General features: G+C 48.4%; 1 protein-coding gene across 1 annotated transcript in view; it reads right to left on the reverse strand.

Moving 5' to 3' along the window:
• Positions 1–23,434, reverse strand: part of CAPN5 (calpain 5) — a 96,975-nt gene extending 73,541 nt beyond the window's left edge. The window contains exon 1 of the mRNA XM_040426431.1: positions 23,336–23,434. The gene's annotated coding sequence lies outside the window, so the exon portion shown is untranslated. The remainder of the gene's footprint in view (positions 1–23,335) is intronic.
• Between the last annotated feature and the right edge of the window lie 571 nt (positions 23,435–24,005).

Raw genomic sequence — 24,005 nt, forward strand, 5'->3', positions numbered from 1 at the left:
CACTGTTATGGGGCACTGTGTGACTGGCACTGTTATGGGCACTGTGTGACTGGCACTGTTATGGGACCTGTGTGACTGGCACTGTTATGGGCTCTGTGTGACTGGCACTGTTATGGGACCTGTGTGACTGGCACTGTTATGGGACTCTGTGTGACTGGCACTGTTATGGGCACTGTGTGACTGGCACTGTTATCGGGTTCCGTGTGACTGGCACTGTTATGGGGCTCTGTGTGACTGGCACTGTTATGGGCACTGTGTGGCTGGCACTGTTATGGGCAGTGTGTGGCTGGCACTGTTATCGGGTTCCGTGTGACTGGCACTGTTATGGGGCACTGTGTGGCTGGCACTGTTATGGGCACTGTGTGACTGGCACTGTTATGGGCACTGTGTGACTGGCACTGTTATGGGGCCACTATTGGGCTGACAGTGTTATGTGGGGCAAAACACATTACACTCCCCCCAGACATTTATGACGTCTTCACCCCATATGGGGAGATCTGGCACAATCTAACAATGTGGCCCTTACGCCCGTTTCTGCACCCTGATCCATAGCCGTGGGGGTTCCCAGGAGCCTTACATCTGTCTGCACACGATCAGTAGGGCCATCGCGCTCATTCACACTCAGAACCGGTTTTTCGGGCGCACGGCATTGTGGGAAGTCGTACAGAGGAGTTTGTAATTAGCAGAGATTGTCCGGATGCCAGACGTGAAACTCCATGAAAGCTGTGAAACTGCGGGGGATGAGTCAGCGACTAATGTCAGGGGAGCAGCTAATGAAAGGCACTGCGTGTGCCAACTGCCAGTCATCTGGGTGCCCGCAGCGTAATTAGTACATGGCTCCCCCGAAATCCCACACCTCCTACCATAGGAAACAGTAAAACCATTACAGGTTCCTCTTACTGCCTGCAGCGCCAAGGAGGACGCCTCACAAACTACTCCAGGTGTTCGCGACAAGATTAAAGGGGGTGTTCTAGCATCATAAAACTGAAAGGGGGATCACCATGGGAAACCCCCCAACCTCATCCTGCCTGGTGGTCTGGACTACGGGATCACGGCCCGCTGGCTGAAAATCCAGAGGTGGGACTCATATCTACAAAACCTTCCTGGTGTGGGAGTACCCCTTTAATCACCGCATAATGAAAAAAAATCTGCTGCTTTTTCAAGATCTCTGCTTGCTGTCAGTGAAGGAGGCGACTTAAGTGCTGGTATTGGGAGGGTATTACTCTGGGGAATTAAACCATTCAGGAATCAAATTACAGTAGTAACTGGATAGAGACAAATTCCTTTAATCTGGCATCAGATAATCCAGAAAACGGAATAATTGGGGCATTGTTCTCCCTGTAACTTCCTGACCAGCACTACACGTATATTTTCTATTAAAGGGGATGGCGGATCTGTCCCTAAAAGCTAATGTGTACCCAGCTCTGATAATGGAGGTTATGGGGTTCCATGTGACTGGCACTGTTATGGGCTCTGTGTGACTGGCACTGTTATGGGACTCTGTGTGACTGGCACTGTTATGGGACTCTGTGTGACTGGCACTGTTATGGGACTCTGTGTGACTGGCACTGTTATGGGACTCTGTGTGACTGGCACTGTTATGGGACTCTGTGTGACTGGCACTGTTATGGGACTCTGTGTGACTGGCACTGTTATGGGACTCTGTGTGACTGGCACTGTTATGGGACTCTGTGTGACTGGCACTGTTATGGGACTCTGTGTGACTGGCACTGTTATGGGACTCTGTGTGACTGGCACTGTTATGGGACTCTGTGTGACTGGCACTGTTATGGGACTCTGTGTGACTGGCACTGTTATGGGACTCTGTGTGACTGGCACTGTTATGGGACTCTGTGTGACTGGCACTGTTATGGGACTCTGTGTGACTGGCACTGTTATGGGCACGTGTGGCTGGCACTGTTATGGGCACTGTGTGGCTGGCACTGTTATGGGCACTGTGTGGCTGGCACTGTTATGGGCACTGTGTGGCTGGCACTGTTATGGGCACTGTGTGACTGGCACTGTTATGGGACTCTGTGACTGGCACTGTTATGGGCACTGTGTGACTGGCACTGTTATGGGCAGTGTGTGGCTGGCACTGTTATGGGCAGTGTGTGACTGGCACTGTTATGGGCAGTGTGTGACTGGCACTGTTATGGGCAGTGTGTGGCTGGCACTGTTATGGGGCTCTGTGTGGCTGGCACTGTTATGGGCTCTGTGTGGCTGGCACTATTATGGGCACTGTGTGACTGGCACTGTTATGGGCAGTGTGTGGCTGGCACTGTTATGGGGCTCTGTGTGGCTGGCACTGTTATGGGGCACTGTGTGGCTGGCACTGTTATCGGGTTCCGTGTGACTGGCACTGTTATCGGGTTCCGTGTGACTGGCACTGTTATGGGGCTCTGTGTGGCTGGCACTGTTATGGGGACTGTGTGACTGGCATTGTTATGGGCACTGTGTGGCTGGCACTGTTATGGGGCACTGTGTGGCTGGCACTGTTATGGGGCACTGTGTGGCTGGCACTGTTATGGGGCACTGTGTGGCTGGCACTGTTATGGGGCACTGTGTGGCTGGCACTGTTATGGGCACTGTGTGACTGGCACTGTTATGGGGCACTGTGTGGCTGGCACTGTTATCGGGTTCCGTGTGACTGGCACTGTTATGGGGCTCTGTGTGGCTGGCACTGTTATGGGGACTGTGTGACTGGCACTGTTATGGGCACTGTGTGACTGGCACTGTTATGGGCACTGTGTGACTGGCACTGTTATGGGCACTGTGTGACTGGCACCGTTATGGGGCCACTATTGGGCTGACAGTGTTATGTGGGGCAAAACACATTACACTCCCCCCAGACATTTATGACGTCTTCACCCCATATGGGGAGATCTGGCACAATCTAACAATGTGGCCCTTACGCCCGTTTCTGCACCCTGATCCATAGCCGTGGGGGTTCCCAGGAGCCTTACATCTGTCTGCACACGATCAGTAGGGCCATCGCGCTCATTCACACTCAGAACCGGTTTTTCGGGCGCACGGCATTGTGGGAAGTCGTACAGAGGAGTTTGTAAACAGCAGAGATTGTCCGGATGCCAGACGTGAAACTCCATGAAAGCCGTGAAACTGCGGGGGATGAGTCAGCGACTAATGTCAGGGGAGCAGCTAATGAAAGGCACTGCGTGTGCCAACTGCCAGTCATCTGGGTGCCCGCAGCGTAATTAGTACATGGCTCCCCCGAAATCCCACACCTCCTACCATAGGAAACAGTAAAACCATTACAGGTTCCTCTTACTGCCTGCAGCGCCAAGGAGGACGCCTCACAAACTACTCCAGGTGTTCGCGACAAGATTAAAGGGGGTGTTCTAGCATCATAAAACTGAAAGGGGTATCACCATGGGAAACCCCCCAACCTCATCCTGCCTGGTGGTCTGGACTACGGGATCACGGCCCGCTGGCTGAAAATCCAGAGGTGGGACTCATATCTACAAAACCTTCCTGGTGTGGGAGTACCCCTTTAATCACCGCATAATGAAAAAAAATCTGCTGCTTTTTCAAGTTCTCTGCTTGCTGTCAGTGAACGGGTTCACATCCAAAGGCTAAAAAAAAACCTAATATTTCTCAAAGCTAAAGGCTTGTTACAATCGTATACGAATAACTAGCACGGATACATTGCATCGGCCTCAGGATGTACATAACGAATGCTGCCAGCAAGCAGAGATCTTGCAAATGGTGAATCACTGAATCACAAAGTCTACGAGAGAGTTGCAGAAGGTGTTGCAGACTGATGTTCTGCCCATCCACTATGCTTTACACTGCAGCTCTTCTCAATCAGGTTGGATGACAGGTTTAGACTCCCCACCCCGTTGGTGTAAAATATTGATGTCCACACAGATGTATCGATAAACCTAAATCCATGTTCACACAGATGCATCGCAGATCTGTCCAGAAACAGGCTCAGACCAGTGTAAAACAATAAAACAAGTCACACTCCTCTCACCGATCCTGCACTTCTTGTCCCTCCTGCACAGTTGGCTGCATAATTTGGGAGAATAAGCCCCGCCCCCTGGGCCCGCTCCTAAATGCAGAGGAAGCGAAATACAAACCACCCACTTTGGGGTAAATTTGCAGGAACCTCCCCCTCTTCCCTGGGGGTATTGGCCCACAGGATATAATTTTTCAGCCAATCATGGGCCACAGCTGTGTCCTGCCTCAGCCACCGATTGGCTGAGAGGTTATTTCCTGTGTGTCGAGAGGGATCGGGAAGTAAAGACCGGCGGGCACTGGGAAGCATAAGGAACGGGAGCAGTGGGGGATTGATGACTTTTGGTCGGGCAACCCCTTTAAGATGGAGACCCACTTGCCTGACCCGCCCCGCAGTCAGGCTGCTCCTACCAGTTCCTGGGGCCCCTACAAGGTGACGCCTTGTGAGGCGCTCCTCGTACTTGGCTGTCCTCATCCTGACCCCACACACATCACTAATATAATGTACACAGCCGAGGGCCATCCCTGCGCTCGCCCTCTGAACGTCCGCTCGCCCTGCGCCTTAAATGGATTACACAGCACAGAAGACATCCGATTATTTATGTCGGGGAGATAACGATGTCTCGTAAGAAAGAAAGCAGAGAATATACTCAGTGTACTCCAGAACTTTCTAATGCAGAACTATGCTGGCTGTCAGTGAATGGAAACACTGTGGCTAAAAACCTGTCCTGATAATGTGCAACTAAGGCCTCCTGCACGCGAACGCGTGCTTCCCGCTGCCGCATTGCAGACCGTTCTGTGTGCATCCGCATCACGGATGCGGACCCGTTCACTTCAATGGGTCCGCAAATGCAGAATGGTGCGGAACGGAACCCTACGGAGTGGTTCCGCGGGGTTTCGTCTCGTGCTTCCGTTCCGCAAAAAGATAGAACATGTCCGCGATCAGCTGCGGCTGCACCGCGGTCGGTCTTCGTGCATTTTGCGGGCCGCAGCACGTCCACGGGGCCGCACACACGTTCATGTGAAGGAGGCCTAAGGCTAGGTTCTGGCCTCGGTTTAATGGATATGCTGGGGCCTTTGATTTGCAGGAGGCCATAAATGAAAACAGCAAAAACCCGTGGCACAACCGGAGGGCCGCCATAAGTGGTTGTGGCCTGCTGCGCGCAATCGGCCGGTGCCTGGTCTTACCCTTAGGCCGGTTGACTGCGAGAAACACGATTTCCCGTCCTGAACTCTGCTCTTGTAACGGGATCTCATGGCATTCCCGCCAGACATCAGCTGTAGTGAACTGTACTGACATAACAATGCCATCAGTACAGTTCATGACAGTTGATGTTTGGCAGGGACACACTGCATCATAAATCATTACAATGCCGTGAGATCCCGTTACAAGCGCCGAGTTCAGGATGGGAAATCACTCTCCGACTTGGAGCGGGTTTCTCGCAGAGAACTCGTTCACTTAGGCCCTTAGGGTGTCATAGGCCGCGTACGGCCAAGCCACGCCCCCCACCCGCTGCAACCCATAATGAAACAAGTTTGATGCAAACCTATGCACCCACTGGTTGCTGCGGCCTGGCTGCACCCTTAAAGCCTCTTGTAAAAATGTGATGCTCACCCTGGTGCAGAGCTTGTTACGTGACTATGCTCTTCCGCTCTGCACCTATGCGAGCTGTCCACTATCAGGACAGGTGCGGTACACAGGGTGGATCTGCCCACTGACTGCCGCTAACTGCTGCGCTGTGCGTGCAACTGTGGTGCAACCCGGCAGTCAGTGGTAATCCACATGTGGATCTGGTGGCCGCTCTGCGTATGGGTGCAATGGCTGTAAAGCTGTACTGTACTGCAGTGACCACATGGCTTGTTTCTACAAACAGTTCTGATACACTGTAACGAGCCCTGCATCTGTGTAAAGCTAGGTGCAGGTAGGAGTCTTTGTTGCACAAAAGAACAGATCAACGCTGCAGTATTTTGTCCAGCAGAATGTCCATAGCGGTATATGACGCCATTGTGATCACACCTGGCCCTGTCAATCAAAGTGCAGAGATCGCAGCAGTTGCAGAGAGAGCAGAGCCTCTAGGTGTAATGGTAACGCCCCCGTTGCTCCTAGAGGCTCATTTGCATATGTTAAAACATCATTTTTCTCAGCAATGCGGACACATAGGAACATGGGAGCAACACAGATGTCTTCAGCTGCCAAGTGCACATGTAACAGGTCAGCCAGTGTCATAGGTACAAAACTGCTGACAGATGCACTTTAAGAGGCAATCCCCATCTAAACAGACGCAGTTTGTTGCGATTTTGCTGCAAAATAATGTGTTTTGACCGCACTGTGTGACTGTACTATAAGAGCAGTTCTACTGAGCAGTCACGTGCAGCCCGCAGGCGTCCCAACGAGGTGTTAACAATATAAGACCAGGCGGCCATTACCCTGATCCCAGCATTACCGCTGATATCCTGCTAATCCCCTGCCGAGGAGAGGAAGTCACATGACCTGAATACCTGGATATAAGTGACGGGAGGCGAGGTGTTTCACTCCTACCTGATAATCTGCAGCCATACAGGTGTGCGCCCCGTGCACTGGTCTCTATACTGGTAATCACCCAGCTTTCCCAGAAATACACTCATTGGCAAGAAAATCCAGCACCAAAATAGGGACACGGCCTCTAGCCTGGATACAAGATGAGATACGGCCTCTAGCCTGGATACAAGATGAGATACGGCCTCTGGCCTGGATACAAGATTAGATACGGCCTCTAGCCTGGATACAAGATGAGATACGGCCTCTAGCCTGGATACAAGATGAGATACAGCTTCTAGCCTGGATACAAGATGAGATACGGCCTCTAGCCTGGATACAACATTAGATACGGCCTCTAGCCTGGACACAAGATGAGATACAGCTTCTAGCCTGGATACGAGATGAGATACTGCCTCTAGCCTGGATACAAGATGAGATACAGCTTCTAGCCTGGATACAAGATGAGATACGGCCTCTAGCCTGGATACAAGATGAGATACGGCTTCTAGCCTGGATACAAGATGAGATACCGCCTCTAGCCTGGATACAAGATGAGATACGGCCTCTAGTCTGGATACAAGATGAGATACGGCCTCTAGTCTGGATAGAAGATGAGATATGGCCTCTAGCCTGGATACAGGGTGAGATACGACCTCTAGCCCAGATAGAAGATGAGATATGGCCTCTAGCCTGGATACAGGGTGAGATACGACCTCTAGCCCAGATACAAAATGAGATACGGCCTCTAGCCTGGATACAAGATGAGATACGGCCTCTAGCCTGGATACAAGATGAGATACGGCCTCTAGCCTGGATACAAGATGAGATACGGCCTTTAGCCTGGATACAATATGAGATACGGCCTCTAGCCTGGATACAATATGAGATACGGCCTCTAGCCTGGATACAATATGAGATACGGCCTCTAGCCTGGATACAAGATGAGATATGGCCTCTAGCCTAGATACAAAATGAGATAAAGCCTCTAGCCTGGATACAAGATGAGATACGGCCTCTAGCCTGGATACAAGATAAGATTCGGCCTCTAGCCTGGATACAATATGAGATACGGCCTCTAGCCTGGATACAAGATGAGATATGGCCTCTAGCCTGGATACAAGATGAGATACGGCCTCTAGCCTGGATACAAGATAAGATTCGGCCTCTAGCCTGGATACAAGATGAGATACGGCCTCTAGCCTGGATACAAGATGAGATACGGCCTCTAGCCTGCATATAAGATGAGATATGGCCTCTAGCCTGGATACAAGATGAGATACAGCCTCTAGCCTGGATACAAGATGAGATACAGCTTCTAGCCTGGATACGCATGGAGGCATACAGATTTCTGTTATCGTGCAGCACATTTACCCACAGATGTTACAGCTGGGCCTGTAGATCCTGCACACTGGTAGGTTGGTGAGGAACACATGTGGCGGTAGGATGTCCTGCACAAATCACTGTTAGTCCCCATTGTATCATTACTAGAGGTGATGGACTGTCATATGTGATGGCTCCGCAGATCATCACACCAGCAGTTGGGGCAGTGTGTCCTCCACAGCAAGACAGGATTGAAGCCCTCACCTCCTGTCACAGTTCGGAGCGGGAAGAAAAGTAAGAGCGCGTCTGATCTTCTAGATCTGCCCAAATCAACTGTAAAATGTATTACTGTGAAGTGGAGGTGTCTAGGAGTAACAGCTCAGCCACGAGCCACTGAGCAAGGCCACAGAGCACTAAAGCGCATGGTGTGTGTCACCCACTACAGATTCCACACTGCCCCTGGAGGAGACGTCCGCCCAAGAACTGAGCGTCAGGAGCTTCGTGAAATGGGTTTCCATCTTCGAGCTGTGTAAAGCACATCATCACTCAAGTCTAAGATCAACATGCTCAATGCCAAGAGGCATCTGGAGTGGTATAAAACATGTCATCACTGGACGAAACACGTTCTCTGGAGTGATGAATCACCTCTCACTTTCTGGTAGTCTGATGGGTATATCTAAGATTGGTGGTCCCCTGCCATTGAGCCTTTTGGCACTGAAGCCTTAATGTAGGATATATTTGGATGCGACGAGTAACACTTCAACAGGTTTCATCCTAAATTTAGCAGTAAACCCGCTGGGAAGACTCTTTCCCATACAAAGATGGATCCCAGGAGCCGAAGATGGATAATGACTTCTCTTATTAACTGCAGAAGGTGGAAAATTCTGTAAAGGCAAAGATGTTTGATCGGTTTCCTAGCAGAAGTTCCTCCAGAGACTCATCTCCAGCCAGAGACAGATGGACACATGGAATCTGCCTCGGCACAAATTACTGATTAAGAAAAGAATCGATTCCATGTTACTGTGGTGATCAGGAGTAATGACTACCTCTTTCCACTCCTAGGTCAGGAACATTCACCCTATTCAATATACTCCACCTTACACCAGAGCCAGCCTCCCAGCCTCCCATCCAATAACCAGTTTCACCCAACCAGTCTAACCCAGCCTTCAAACTATAACAGTTTCCCCTAACCTCAAAGACATTTCCAGATATCTCCAGCCTCCAACCCAGCACCTGTTTTCTCCAGCCTTCATTTCGGTACAAGTTATACCTAGCCTCCATCCCATAACCAGTTTCATCCAACCAGTCTAAACCAGCCTCCACCCCATAACCAGTTTAATCCAACCAGTCTAACCCATCCTCCATCTCATAACCAGCACTAGTTACCCTCAGCCTCCAACCTGGCACCAGTTTCCCCCAGCCCCAAAACTGAGACTTCGGCCTCAACCCATAATCAATCTCTCCCAACCCAAGCCTCCAACCCAGCACCAGTTTCCTCCAGCCTTCATTTCGGTACAAGTTATACCTAGCCTCCATCCCATAACCAGTTTCATCCAACCAGTCTAAACCAGCCTCCACCCCATAACCAGTTTAATCCAACCAGTCTAACCCATCCTCCATCTCATAACCAGCACTAGTTACCCTCAGCCTCCAACCTGGCACCAGTTTCCCCCAGCCCCAAAACTGAGACTTCGGCCTCAACCCATAATCAATCTCTCCTAACCCAAGCCTCCAACCCAGCACCAGTTTCCTCCAGCCTTCATTTCGGTACAAGTTATACCTAGCCTCCATCCCATAACCAGTTTCATCCAACCAGTCTAAACCAGCCTCCACCCCATAACCAGTTTAATCCAACCAGTCTAACCCATCCTCCATCTCATAACCAGCACTAGTTACCCTCAGCCTTCAACCTGGCACCAGTTTCCCCCAGCCCCAAACTGAGACTTCGGCCTCAACCCATAATCAATCTCTCCCAACCCAAGCCTCCAACCCAGCACCAGTTTCCTCCAGCCTTCAACCCACCATTAGTTACCCCTAGTCTCTAACCCAACTCAGCACTGGCTATCCCTATTCTCTAACCCAACCCACAGCCAGCCTCCTCTAGCCTCCATCTCACACAACACAAGTTCATAAAAAAGGCATATAGACACGGTGGAGGATTCACAGATGGACCATCGCCAACTGCTATGAGTGCCATGTAACACATCATTCCCCTGCAGAGGGTTTGTGCTCCAACTCAAAAGGGGATGATAGCATAATCAACCATATTAGTCATAGAATGGAAAGGTCAGAGGTATGCGGGCAGCACAGAGCGGTGCCCCCTATGGATGGTCACAAATAACTAACAGCCCTCAGTGTTCTGCATTCTTAGGAAACTGCCAAGCCTGTGCCGGCTCTCCGCCCTGGGGCTCAGTCTATGGAGATTACTTACCAGGATCTGTTACAGTAATATAGAAAGGCAGCATCCAAAATCTCATTGATAAAAGTAAAGTCATGGATTTTGGAGGTACAATCCAACACACAGCAGGTCTATGCAGCAAGAGCACAACAAGGGAGCGTCCTAGGGGCGCAGGTAAACAGCTGCCAGTAACGTTACAGACATGCAATCCTGCAGTTACTGGAGACGTCGTCCACTAACCCGATAGTCTGGCTCTCCCGCAATCTTGTTATGGGAAGTATGTTGCTTTGGGGCTTCTTACAATGAATGTCAAACAAGAAGCACAAGAAAGTGAGGAGTAAAGTCCATACAGACACACACGCTCAGCACGTTGGGTGCGGTTCATGGTGAGACTGACCATTAATTACTAACAGCCTATTCACACTGCACAGCAGAGAACTGGAGTAACGCAAGTAATAGACCAGGGGTGCACAACCTGCGGCCCCCCTGTCCTGTTGGGCAGAAACACAGCTGATCCTGCGATCTGCTGTGTTACTGCCCGGAGCGCCGCACAAGGGGATGGATCACAGGTTTTGCTCCTGCACTGTAGCAGGAGTGGAAAGGGTCCCCGGCTGTTAGTGAGAGCGGGGAAGGCGAGGAGAAGACAGAAGCGCTGTCTATGAGCGCTCTGCAGTGTGGACCTGCCATCGCTGGGTGTCTCAGGGGCAGAGGAGCGCAGAGTTGCAGGGTCAGTAGACCCTGATCAGCTCTGTCCTGGTACAAAGCCCCCCCACCCACACAGCATGCTGGTTTTCCTGTAAGTGGGGCTCCTTTGGATGCTCCAGTTACAGTGGAAATAGTACAAAAGAAAAAGCCGTTTATTGTCTCCCAAAGATCTTTCAGTGACTTCTTAGGGACAAATTATGCGATAAAGATATATATAAAAAAAAATAAGTAAAAAAATAATTTTAAAAAATTTGAAAACGAAATAAAAAAAATATAATAAAAGAGAAATAAAATAAGTGGCACAAAAGAATTGAAAATTAAAAAAAAATAAAAAATACAATAAAAGAGTGTTCGCTGTGGCAGAAATATATTTAACAAAATAAGTAAGGCTACTTTCACACTGGCGTTTTGAATTCCGTTTGTGATATCCGTTTCAGGGCTCTCACAAACAGTTCAAAACGGATCATTTCAGCCCCAATGCATTCTGAATGGATAAGGATCCTCTCAGAATGCATCAGTTTGGCTCTGTTCCGCCTCCATTCCGCTCTGGATACGGAAACCAAAACGCAGCTTGCAGCGTTTTGGTGGCCGCCTGGCGATGCGGAGCCAAACGGATCCGTCCTGACTTACAATGTAAGTCAATGGGGACAGAGCCGTTTTCACTGACACAATATGGTGCAATTGAAAATGGATCCTTCCCCCATTGACTTTCAATGTAAATCAGGACGGATCCTTTTTTTAAAAAAGAATAATGCAGACGGATCCGTTCTGAACGGATCCAAGCATTTGCATTATAGGTGCGGATCCGTCTGTGCAGATACCAGACGGATCCGCACCTAACGCAGGTGTGGAAGTAGCCTAATAAACCAATTGTAAAATAATAATACAATAAAATATTAATAAAACACAAATAAAAGTAAAAAATTAAAAGTGCAAAATCTTAAAAACTGACGGTGTCCCCCAAAGTCTTTTTATGACCTCTTGGGGGACATATTATGTAGCAGAAATATATTAAAAATAAAGTAAAAAAAATAAAATAAATGTATACATAAAAGAAAAAACACTCACACCAACCATAACCGTCACCATTACCGCCCTATTCACGTGAAAACTATACATATTATATAACAAAACGGCCTACACAAAATAGGGAACTAATTATAATAATTTATTTTGGTGTCAGTTTGCATTTTTAAAGAATAAGAAGCTATAGTTTGAAAAAAAATTAAATAAAATCTTTTTAAAAACGTTTTGAACAGTTTTCCCCAAATAAAAATTGTTGCAAAAATTATTTCAGTAGTCCAACAAATAGTAGATAATTACAACCGCTTGAACCGTCACGCGCGCTAAATCACAAAAAAGTGTCCTTTTCAGGCCTGGTCATTAAAGTGTTAATCAATAAGCGCCTTCTCCACTAGCAAGGTAAAGGGCTTACTGGTTACTGCAGGGCCCCTATAACTGGGGGGCAGGAGGCGGTAATAACTCCGTCCTCTGCAGTGAAGGAAAGCGCTGATTTATGAACAGGAGGCAGGATGGAAGGAAATGTCGCCACTTTTCTGGTAAAAATTTTTTAAAACAAGTTCCTGCAGCATGGCCTCTGAAACAGAAGATTCATACTTACCTGCTCCACTCCGCTCCTCTACTCTGCCCCCGCTGCCTCCATCTTCCGGTCCCCATGCTGTTTACACCTGGCAGTGCATGGCCAGGGTCGCTTGCACGGCTCCAGTCAATGACTGGCTTCAGCAGTGACACGCTGCTTGTGGCCACATCACCCCGTAAGCCAGTCATTGGCCGGAGTGGTGTATGACCATGTCCATGCACTGCCAGGTGTAAACAGCAGGGGCAGTGCGAAGGAGCCACTATCTGATAAACTTGAGATCCTCAAGGGCAAACTTGCTTGCCTGGCCCTCCCCCGAGGAGCTACTATGCCTGCAATACAAGTAGCTCCGCCCCTGCTTAGAAAGGCTTAAAAACTAGGGATGCTGGATGAAATTCATCTTTATGGTCACTACTCCAATGACTTTAAGAGAAGCTGTCAGCAGGCTCAACCAGGGTGGATTTGATTTAAATCACTAGTCAGTAAGGCTTGATTTAAATCATAGTTTTCTACATAAAGACTAATTCTTGCTGGTATAATTTATAATATGCAAGTAGATGAAGATTTTTAGAATAACAACTTTTCATATTAGTTTGATTAGGTCGATTCTGCATTCATCGATTTGTAGAAGTTAGGATTAAGGTCTTTTTCTCAACTCTGTTCATGTTATAACATTTTTGCTGTGAAGAAGAGGCCTGTGATCTCTGCTGAGTCAAATTCAGTTTTGAGAACTGCAAAAGTAAACCAAGCATCTGTGATAATATCTTGTAGGCAGAGAAACTGCCCAATAATCTTACAAAAACCTCTGGAAGAGCACGACATTGTGAATGGACAGAGGGGGAAACTAACTCTCCTTAGGGAGAGAGCACCTTAAAGAGGACCTTTCACCTGGAAAAACATTGTGAACTAAGTATGCTGACATATACAGCGGCGCCCGGGGATCTCACTGCACTTACTATTATCCCTGGGCGCCGCTCCGTTCTCCCGTTATGCCCTCCGGTATCTTCGCTCTGTAAGTTATAGTAGGCGGAGTCTTCCCTTGTCCTGTGGGCGTCTCCTTCTCCTAGGCTGCAGCGCTGGCCAATCGCAGTGCAGAGCTCACAGCCTGGGAGAAAAAAAACTCCCAGGCTGTGAGCTGTGCGCTTGCAATTGGCCAGCGCTGCAGCCTAGGAGAAGGAGACGCCCACAGGACAAGGGCAGACTCCGCCTACTAGAACTTACAGAGCAAAGGTACCGGAGCCTATAACGGGAGAACGGAGCGGCGCCCGGGGATAATAGTAAGTGCAGGGAGATCCCCGGGCGCCGCTCCACATGTCTGTATTATGGGGATCAGGATGCCCTTAAAGGGAACCTGTCACCAGGATTTTGTGCATAGAGCTGGGGACGTGGGCTGCTAGATGGCCGCTAGCACATCTGCAATACCCAGTCCCCATACGTTTTGATCCATATGCAAATGAACCTGATATGTGTCCTGTGTCCGGAGATGAGTCCAGCGGAAAGGAGCCCAGCACCGCCCCGCGTCCTCCGAATCTCCTCCTTGCTGGCTGACGTCACAGAGCTGGAGCGCCGAAATCTCGCTATGCGCGAGCTAGCGCATGCGTAGTTCGTTCCCTGTGCTGATGCCGGCACAGGGAATGAACATGATGCTGACACTGCGCATGCGCTAGCTCGCGCATCGCGAGATTTCGGCGCTCCAGCTCTGTGACGTCACAATAAAAGCACACAGAGCTATGAGGACTGGGTATTGCAGATGTGCTAGCGGTCATCTAGCAGCCCATGTCCCCAGCTCTATGCACAAAATCCTGGTGACAGGTTCCCTTTAAGGGCATCCTGATCCCCATAATACCGGAGAATGTCCCCCTAAGATAATTACAAGCAGGTTATGTCATGTGCAAACACAGCTCTGCTGAATCCTCCAAGGGACTGAAATGGCATTCTCTGCAGAAACCGTCCACATTAAACGCTTCCAGCCTGCGGTCACCCATCCAATCTCGAGCTGATCAATCCTGACCTCTCAGCAGCAGCTTTTTCCACTAATGTACTCTAAGTGAGCACATTAATTTACAGCTAAAACCTCCGGACACAAATCCCACAAATCTGAGAAAAACCTTATTAATGATGGATGGAGGGGACGAAAGGTGCAAAGGCGTCGGCAAAAACGGAACAAATCTATCACCCAGTGTTTGTACCGTATGATGTCTGCACAGTAAGAAGACTTCCTTCTACCAGTAGTCAGTGGTACAGTCCGGTCTCTACATTGTAGCGGCTCTACACCCCCTGTAGTCAGTGGTACAGTCCGGTCTCTACATTGTAGCGGCTCTACACCCCCTGTAGTCAGTGGTACAGTCCGGTCTCTACATTGTAGCAGCTCTACACCCCCTGTAGTCAGTGGTACAGTCCAATCTCTACATTGTAGCGGCTCTACACCCCCTGTAGTCAGTGGTACAGTCCGGTCTCTACATTGTAGTGGCTCTACACCCCATGCAGTCATGGAGATTGTGGTAGTCATCCTCACAAACACCGTATGGGAGTATGGCAGAATTCACTAAAGCTACATAAGGCACTGGAGGCAATAAACCTTCAGCCGTTATTGGTCTCGGGGGATCATCCAGCTTTGCCAGGAACGGATTTTAATGCAGAATTTGACAAAAAGCACAAAAGGAATTGTATTTGGAAGATGCCTGTCCCATTAGAGGTTCCATAGTCTTATGGTTTGTGCACATGATCCGTATACTTCCATATACACTTCAGAAGAGGAAGCTGTGTGGGATTTATGCCCCCCCCCCCCACAACGTCGTGACCATCATGAGACTCTTCCTGACAACCCGGGGTTACGTTGTCATAATACACAAAGCCCTGACCTACTCCATTCGTCAATATAAGGAAAGATTATGCAACTTTTCAATACACTACATGTTCCAGTTCCTTCCCATTTCCAAGATCTCTGCTTGCTGTCAGTAAATGGGAACATTCTTATTTATGCTTTGAGGCTAAATCCCCTCTTGGCCTAATACTTCGGAAAGAAGAGGGTTTGTTACATTGTATCCAGCCAAGACAATCCCCTGTGAGCGAAACAGCCTGAAGTCCGGACTGGTACATTTTATCTTCACCGTTACATTGTAACAAATTATCAAGATGAAAATGGTAATAGTAAGTGAATATTCTACAATTGCTGGAGTAAACTGACATATACAGTAGCTGAACCCCAGAGTGACGCATTTTACCTGCACCGACACATTGTAACAAACCATCACCATGCGTAGAACTGCTGGAGTGAATGGGCTTATGCAGTTAGGTAAGTTTTGCTTTGCCTATCTTTACCCATCCTTGTACTCCAATCACATCCAGAGCTGCAGTAAGAATGTCTAGTCGTCAGGTAGCAGGCCCTCACATTTCGCTGCTGCCTGTACAGAGCAGACTCCGCTGAGGTGCATTCTGGAAGATGTAGTGCTCATCCCCGACGCTGGGTAGGAAAATAAACTCCCACAATGCACCAGGACATCAAATTCCCGATGTGAGACAGATGAATTTTGAGTGCAGCTCTGGTGGTGTCTGGAGTATGAGACATGACAGAACAGGGTGGGATAAGTAAAGCAAAGTGTTTACCAAGGTTTCTCAGCTCGGCTATCGAACCCAACCGAGAACAGATGTCTTGGCCTGGAAATGACAGCGACTTTACACAGAGGGAGGAGCGTTACAATGTTCTCAGCCTAACAATGTGCAGATTAGCAACACAAAGCAGACGGGACTGTACACAGCACACACTGCAATCCCGGACGTCAATGTTTGCTCTGAGGGCCGGGCCCCTGCATCAATGAGGCCATAAATCCAGAACAATCATGGCAGCTTGTCCTGTAATACCGGGTGGGGGGTAAGAGGTTAAATAATGTACCCCTGCATGCTACCGTGCACGTATCCACCCTCAACGCAGAAAACGGCCAGTATACGGAACGCAAAATACGTCCTTAGAGCGGTGCAGGTTTTCAGCCTAAGGGCTCATACACACGACCGTTGTTGTTTTGCGGTCCGTTTTTCACGGATCCGTTGTTCCGTATCTGAGGTTTTTTTCCCCTCTGATTGAAGCCCTCTTCCGTTCCGTTATTCCACAAAACATATCCGTATGGTTTCCGTACGCGATACGTTTTTTGCGGATTGGAAACGGAAATAGTAACTTATAAAACACCAAACACATGAGCAATATGGCCTGGGCATAGCATTTCTACAGTATGGATCCGCAAAATACGGATGACCTACGGATGTGTTCCGTATTTTTTGCTGACCCATCGACTTGAATGGGGCCTCGGGCCGTGATTTTGTTGACAATAATAGGACATGCACTACTTTTTTGCGGAACCGAATCATGGAAACGGAATGCACACGGAGTACCTTCCGTTGTTTTTGCAGACCCATTGAAGTGAATGCATACGGTCCTCAAAAAAAAGAAAACGGAACGGAAGCGGAAAGAAAATACGTTCGTGTGCATGAGCCCGAAGGATGTAACCTACAATGTGCCAATTCACTGACAGCTAGCAGGAATCTTGAACATGTTGAGTACACAGGATACTTTAGAAGGTTGCAAGGTATTTGGTTACAATCCTGCTCTACTCCTAAGGGCACCTTCACATCTGCGCTGGAGGCTCCGTCCTAGTCTTTCGTTGCGGATTCCGCCAAAAAAGAGCGGACAAAAAAGTCCACCAAAAAAAGCAGTTGTCTGAACAGAAACCATATGCACTCCATTAGAGCCAAATGGTTCTGTTCGGCTCCGTTTTGTGCCGACTCTTCCGTTATTTTTGTGCTTCTGTTCCTCCGACAAGAGCGCTGATGTGAACGCGCCCTAACCTGACCATCGCCGCACGCAGGGACGTGTTCAAAAGTCACTGAATGGATCAATGGCCATTTAGGACACACCCTATGTGCTATCTAGCTGCTGCACATTGAGGGCGCTCCCCAAGGCCTCGTTCACATTTTTGTGTCCATCTGACGTCTGTCAAAAATACGTCCATGTTTCATGCATGAAAACGTCTGTTTGGTCCGTTTTTTTTTGCTCTCCTCTGGATAGGTAACCAGAATTTGATCGGTGGGGGTCCGACACCCGGGACACCCGCTGATCAGCACCGGCGGTCCCGCGAGCAGCACTACAACCTTCTCTCAGCTTTTCCTAGGCTATAGAGGCTCTAGAGTCCGGAATGGCAAATTTAAAGGGGAATTGGGTGAATCACTATGAAACTGGGAACGAGTCATTCAGAAGTCTGGGAAAGCTGAGTGACAACCTCTTTTCACCCAAGACCCAACACGAGGCTCAGCGCGGCCTCCATACTGACGTGTAGCCGTCACAGATGTGGCTGGAGATTATTACGAGGAAATCCCATGTAATCTAGAAGCCGCCGTGACGTAATAACCGCTGGCTTCAATAGATATTATAAGCGCCTCCCCGCCGCCACCACAGCCGCCAAGTGACAGACGCCTCCATTCGGAGGTCTGTGGTTGTTCATTTCCTTAAACTGACGGCCACTCATCTCAGTGAGACGAGGAGAGAACAAGACGGTGAAAAACAAAATACTGATCGTGCCTGCGTCGCCCCCCCTCCATTAGGCCTCACATAATAAGCTTCTGTATTACGGCTGCGCATTCTGCCCGGTTCTAGTGCCCTGAACGAACCGCTTCACAGATCCCTGTAGATTCAAAAATGTGAAAATTGCTTTTTAATATCTTACTCCCAGGCTGAGCTGTGACCATAAAAAGTTACAGGCCCAAAGCCTGAGGCTGCACTACTGAGTTTTATAAACTACGACGCAGATTTTCTATCGAAAACAACGGGAGTAGGCAACAAAATCCGTGTGAACATCGCCTTAGAGTCAAGTCATGAAGGTGATGCCACTTTCTAGACATATACCGTAAAAAGTATATACTATACACTGAATATTATAACGGGGGGGGTTTGTAATACAGGGCTGCCACGTCTGTCTGTATGCCTCAAATACAGTGATCATTACAGAGGCCCTAGGCATTCTGAGGGTTAATCCATGAAGTAAACGCCAGTGTCTATTCATGTACTGTAATAACTTAATAATATACAGTAAGCTCCAGATATTATAATCTAAGGACCCCAATACAAAGAGCTGACCCCCCCCCCCCCCCCCAGGTTAATCCACTACGTAAATACCCGGTGTAATAACTATATACTGAGAGGTAATGTCATGCACAGACCGGGTAGAGGGCTCGTGGCTCTGCAAGGGTTAATCACTTCATTTAGGCTACATTCACACGACCGTATGTGTTCTGCGGTCCGAAAAAAAACAAAAAAAACGGATGACGTCCATATGTTATCTGTTTTTTTTTTTTGGGGGGGATCCATTGTAATAATGACTATCCTTGTCCGCAAGAATAGGACATGCTCTATTTTTTTTGCGGGGCTACGGAACGGACATACAGATGAGGATAGCACACGTGTGCATTTTTGGCGGACCCGTTGAAATTAATGGGTCCGCATCCCATCCGCAAAAAAAACAAAAACGGAACGGACACGGAAATAAAATACGTTCGTGTGCACATGTCCTGTAATAACTATATAATAGACACCTGCAGGCTCTGTAATACAGGTGGGGTGCCCCCTCTCCGCATGGTGCCAAGGCTCATTACGGAGGGGGCATCCTGGACTACGAGCTCCATCCAGCCGACACCAACGTAGTGTAATAACTGTATAATAGACAGGGGGCTCCGGCGAGGATGGCGAAGGGAGGTCTCATACGAAGAACTTGCCCATCACCATAACTGGGACCAGTCATCTATAGAGTGAATACCAGTCTCCATGTCTGTAGTGTAATAGTGTAAGAAATACAGGTTTTGGAAATAATCTATGTATTATGTTTTATAGATTAGGAGGGATTTGTGTGAATCAGAGACGGGTAGGTGACTGTACGTGTGCGAATCAGAGACGGGTAGGTGACTGTACGAGTGTGAATCAGAGACGGGTAGGTGACTGTACGTGTGCGAATCAGAGACGGGTAGGTGACTGTACGTGTGTGTATCAGAGACGGGTAGGTGACTGTACGTGTGTATACCTCATTAGTATGTATCCAGCTCCTTTTGTCTTGCTCTGATTCTCACAGATAAAGGCCTTGGAGGATCCGGTATCTCTTACATAATCTGATTGGCAGAGAACAAAGGGCACCCAAAATGTGTCAATAATGGAGAAGCGTCATAAAATACTGAAATAACTGGTTGACCAAGATTCAGGTTCTGGGCAGGACCACGGACTCTCAGATAACCGATATGGGGCGTTGGCAAGGACGGGGGTTGAGAGCTTTCAAGGAATAAGGCTACTTTCACACTGGCGTTTTCACTGGATCCGTCATGGTTCAGCAAAAACGCTCCCGTTACTGATAATACAACCATCTGCATCCGTTATGAACGGATCCGGTTGTATTATCTTTAACAAGGCCAAGACGCATCCGTCATGAACTCCAGTGAAAGTCAATGGGGGACGGATCCGTTTTCTATTGTGTCAGAGAAAGCGGATCCGTCCCCATTGACTTGCATTGTGGGCCATGCCGGATCCGTCTTGCTCCGCATCCCAGGAAGGAAAGAAAACCGCAGCATGCTGTGGTTTTCTTTCCGGTATGAGAACGGAACGGAATGCATTTTGGAGCGCTCCGTTCTGTTCAGCTACGTTTTGTCCCCATTGACAATGAATGGGGACAAAACGGAAGCGTTTTTTTCCGGTATTGAGACCCTATGACGGATCTCAATACCGAAAAATAAAAACGCTAGTGTGAAAGTAGCCTAACAGATCAATGCTTTGGGGATATGGGGGAAGGCTGGGAGAAACTTGGAAGGGGACAGGAGGAAACTGGTGGAGAATGTGTGGTAAGTATGTACTGGAAGGTTTAATTGTCAGTTGTATAAGTTTTGTCATCTTGGATTGGTGAAGTAATTATAATTATGTGTGGATTAGGGCACTTTCACAGTTGCGTTATTCTTTTCCGGTGCTGAGTTCCATCCTTGGGGCTCAATACCGGAAAAGAACTGATCAGCCATATCCCCATGCATTCTGAATGGAGAGCACATGGAGTACTGTGTACAGTTCTGGGCTCCAGTGAACAAGGCAGACATAGCAGAGCTGGAGAGGGTCCAGAGGAGGGTAACTAAAGTAATAACTGGAATGGGGCAACTACAGTACCCTGAAAGATTATCAACATTAGGGTTATTCACTTTAGAACAAAGACGACTGAGGAGAGATCTAATTACTATGTATAAATATATCAGGGGTCAGTACAGAGATCACTCCCATCATCTACTTATCCCCAGGACTGTGACTGTGACGAGGGGACATCCTCTGCGTCTGGAGGAAAGAAGGTTTGTACACAAACATAGAAGAGGATTCTTTACGGTAAGAGCAGTGAGACTATGGAGGTCTCTGCCTGAGGAGGTGGTGATGGGGAGTACAATAAAGGAATTCAAGAGGGGCCTGGATGTATTTCTGGAGCGTAATAATATTACAGGCTATAGCTACTAGAGAGGGGTCGTTGATCCAGGGAGTTATTCTGATGCCTGATTGGAGTCGGGAAGGAATTTTTTATTCCCCTAAAGTGGGGAAAATTGGCTTCTACCTCACAGGGTTTTTTTTGCCTTCCTCTGGATCAACTTGCAGGATAACAGGCCGAACTGGATGGACAAATGTCTTTTTTCGGCCTTATGTACTATGTCACTATGATGCATCAGGATGTCTTCAGTTCAGTCCTGGTATTTGGATGGAGAAAATACCGCAGCACAGGGGTGGGCGATATGGCCTAAAATCTATATTGCGGTATAAATGTGCGATATATATCGCAATATATTCTATATTTCAGGGGGTTAAACTTTTATTTATTTTTTTAAACTTTTTATTTAATAACTATTTCCCCCCTTAGGGGCTAAAACCTGGGATCTTTTCATCCCTTGTCTATTCACCCTGATAGATCTCTATTAGGGTGACTAGGACCTCACACTCTCCCTGCTGCCCTGTGCATAGTGCACACAACAGCAGGGAGGTTACCATGGCAGCCAGGGCTTCAGTAGCGTCCTGGTAGCCGATCAGAGCCACGCGATTACACTGCTGGGCAAGGATCAGAAGCTGCCACCCTGGGGCCACTGCCACCAATGATTAAATCGTGTGGAGGGGGCGCAATTAATATAATACTTCGAAGAGGGGGAGTAGAAGGGAGGGGCTGTGGCCACTGCGCCACCAATGACTATAGTTAATAAGCCTGAATACAAACGTAGCCTGCATGTGCCGGCCATATCCCATACCAGGCCTCCATTACTGCGCGCCGTGATCCGCCACAATTAACCCCTCAGGGTTAATTGCGGCAGATCACGGCGCGCAGTAATAGAGGCCGAGTATGGGATATGGCCGGCATATGCAAGCTACGTTTGTATTCAGTCCCTCCCCTCCTCCTCCTCTCATTGGTGGCGGAGTGGCCACAGTCCCTCCCCTCCTCCTCTCTGTTCTCATTGGTGGCGGAGTGGCCACAGTCCCTCCCCTCCTCCTCCTAGTCTGTTCTCATTGGTGGCGGAGTGGCCACAATCCCTCCCCTCCTCCTCCTAGTCGGTTCTCATTGGTGGTCAGGGGCAGCCGCACACAGTGGGGAGGGAGGGACTCCCTCCTTCTCTATTGTGCCGGCTCAGGAGAACATGGCGAGTGCAGAGAGCGGCGCATGCCATGTTCTATTGCGATATATAAACGAAATCTCTATCGTGGGCCAGATTTATATTGTTTATATCGCCAATATCGCCAACCCCTACCGCAGCATGCTGCATTTTTCTCTCCGGCCAAAAATCCTGAACACTTGCCGAAATGCCGGATCCGGCATTAATTTTCCATTGAAATGTATTAGTGCCACATTGACAGATCCATTCTTCTGCTCCGCGCATGCGCAGACCTTTAAATCTGTGGGGGAAATAAAATGCTGGATCCGTTTTTCCGGGTGACACCGGAGAGACGGATCCACATCCGGATTGCCGGATCCGGAACTGCCTGACGGAATCTGTGAAAGTAACCTAAATATTTATTTCTTTTTGTTCCACTGTAACTCCATATATACTCGTCAATTATAATACTGTAATATCCGTTTTCCACACTGTACAATATATATATTTTTTTATACGTTCACTCTTGTGTCTCATTTATTGCATCCAACCTCGAATCAGACCCGGTCACAGGGTGTATTGTATATATTTATATATAATCATTTCTTACAGTACCAAGAAGTCATACTACAATACAGGCAGAGGTACAGTGATGATGTATGGCTCCTTGGCTCTATAAGGGTTAACCCATGAAATACCGGTCTTCATGTCTGTAGTGTAATAGCTGTATAATAGACACCGAGATCTGTCATATTATAATTAGAGGCAGAGGTGTGGGGGAGGGGCAGTAATAAAGAGTTGCCCCCTGCTTGACCCCACTACAGTCATGATGCGGGACTTCGTGGCTCTATAAGGGTTAACCAATGAAATGCCAGAACTGTAATAACTATATAATAGACTCTGACATGTGGATATTATAAGAAGGGGAAATATCACATAACTGCCCCCTGCCTGTGTGACCAGAGCCCAGGGATCATTCTGCAGGGCTGCTGGCTTTCTAAGGGTTAATCCATTCAGTGACTACCAATCTCCATGCCTGTAGTCTAAAATAACATTATAATAGACTGGACATTACAAGAGGGGGGGCGCCTGCACGACCGGGCTACAGCGACCATGGCTCTCAGAGGGTTAATGCAGGACAGTGTCCATGCCTGTGCTGTAATAAGTGTATAATACACAGCACGGTACTCACCTTTCCCCGGGGTGTGCGCGGTGCCCGGGTACCGTCTCTCAGGGAGATGCCAATCACAGCGGCTGCAGCAGCGCTCGAGACTAACTCTGCCAGTGGGCGGGGCCTCCTGTGCACATGGGAGGGGCGCGGGGCGGGGCCGCGCGGGGCGTCACGGGAAGTGTAGTGCATTGTCTGTGAGGCGCGGGCTCCGTGTCTGGGGGGGGGGCGATGGCTTCTCTGACAGGAAAATCTGCCGTTAATGAGTTATTTTCAACTCATATAATAAAAAATATATTAGTTTCACATAAATTCTAAAAGTCATTTAAATGTAATAAAAATAATTGCATATGTGGAAAAAAAAAATTCAAACAGTGCAACATAACACACCATAACGTTTTCCACAAGACCGCGTAAATTATTTTTAGACAATAAAGTTGGACTGGTTTGAATACACCACACAATTTTTACCCGGTGTCGGGGATGGCATGGAGACGTTACTGGGAGTAATTGGCTACCACAGCGGCCACGGGTGGGAAAATATTGCGTCGACAGTAAAGCCATTATTAAAAATATATAGAATTAAAACAAAGGGTCTATTCACATGGCGTATGTGGCGTACCTTCTGCGTATGAGCCGAGACATGCTCCCATGGCCTCAGGGGCGGACTGGGAACGTTAGTGGAAAAAATACT

Source organism: Bufo bufo, chromosome 3, assembly GCF_905171765.1.
Source record: "Bufo bufo chromosome 3, aBufBuf1.1, whole genome shotgun sequence".
Taxonomy (NCBI): domain Eukaryota; kingdom Metazoa; phylum Chordata; class Amphibia; order Anura; family Bufonidae; genus Bufo; species Bufo bufo.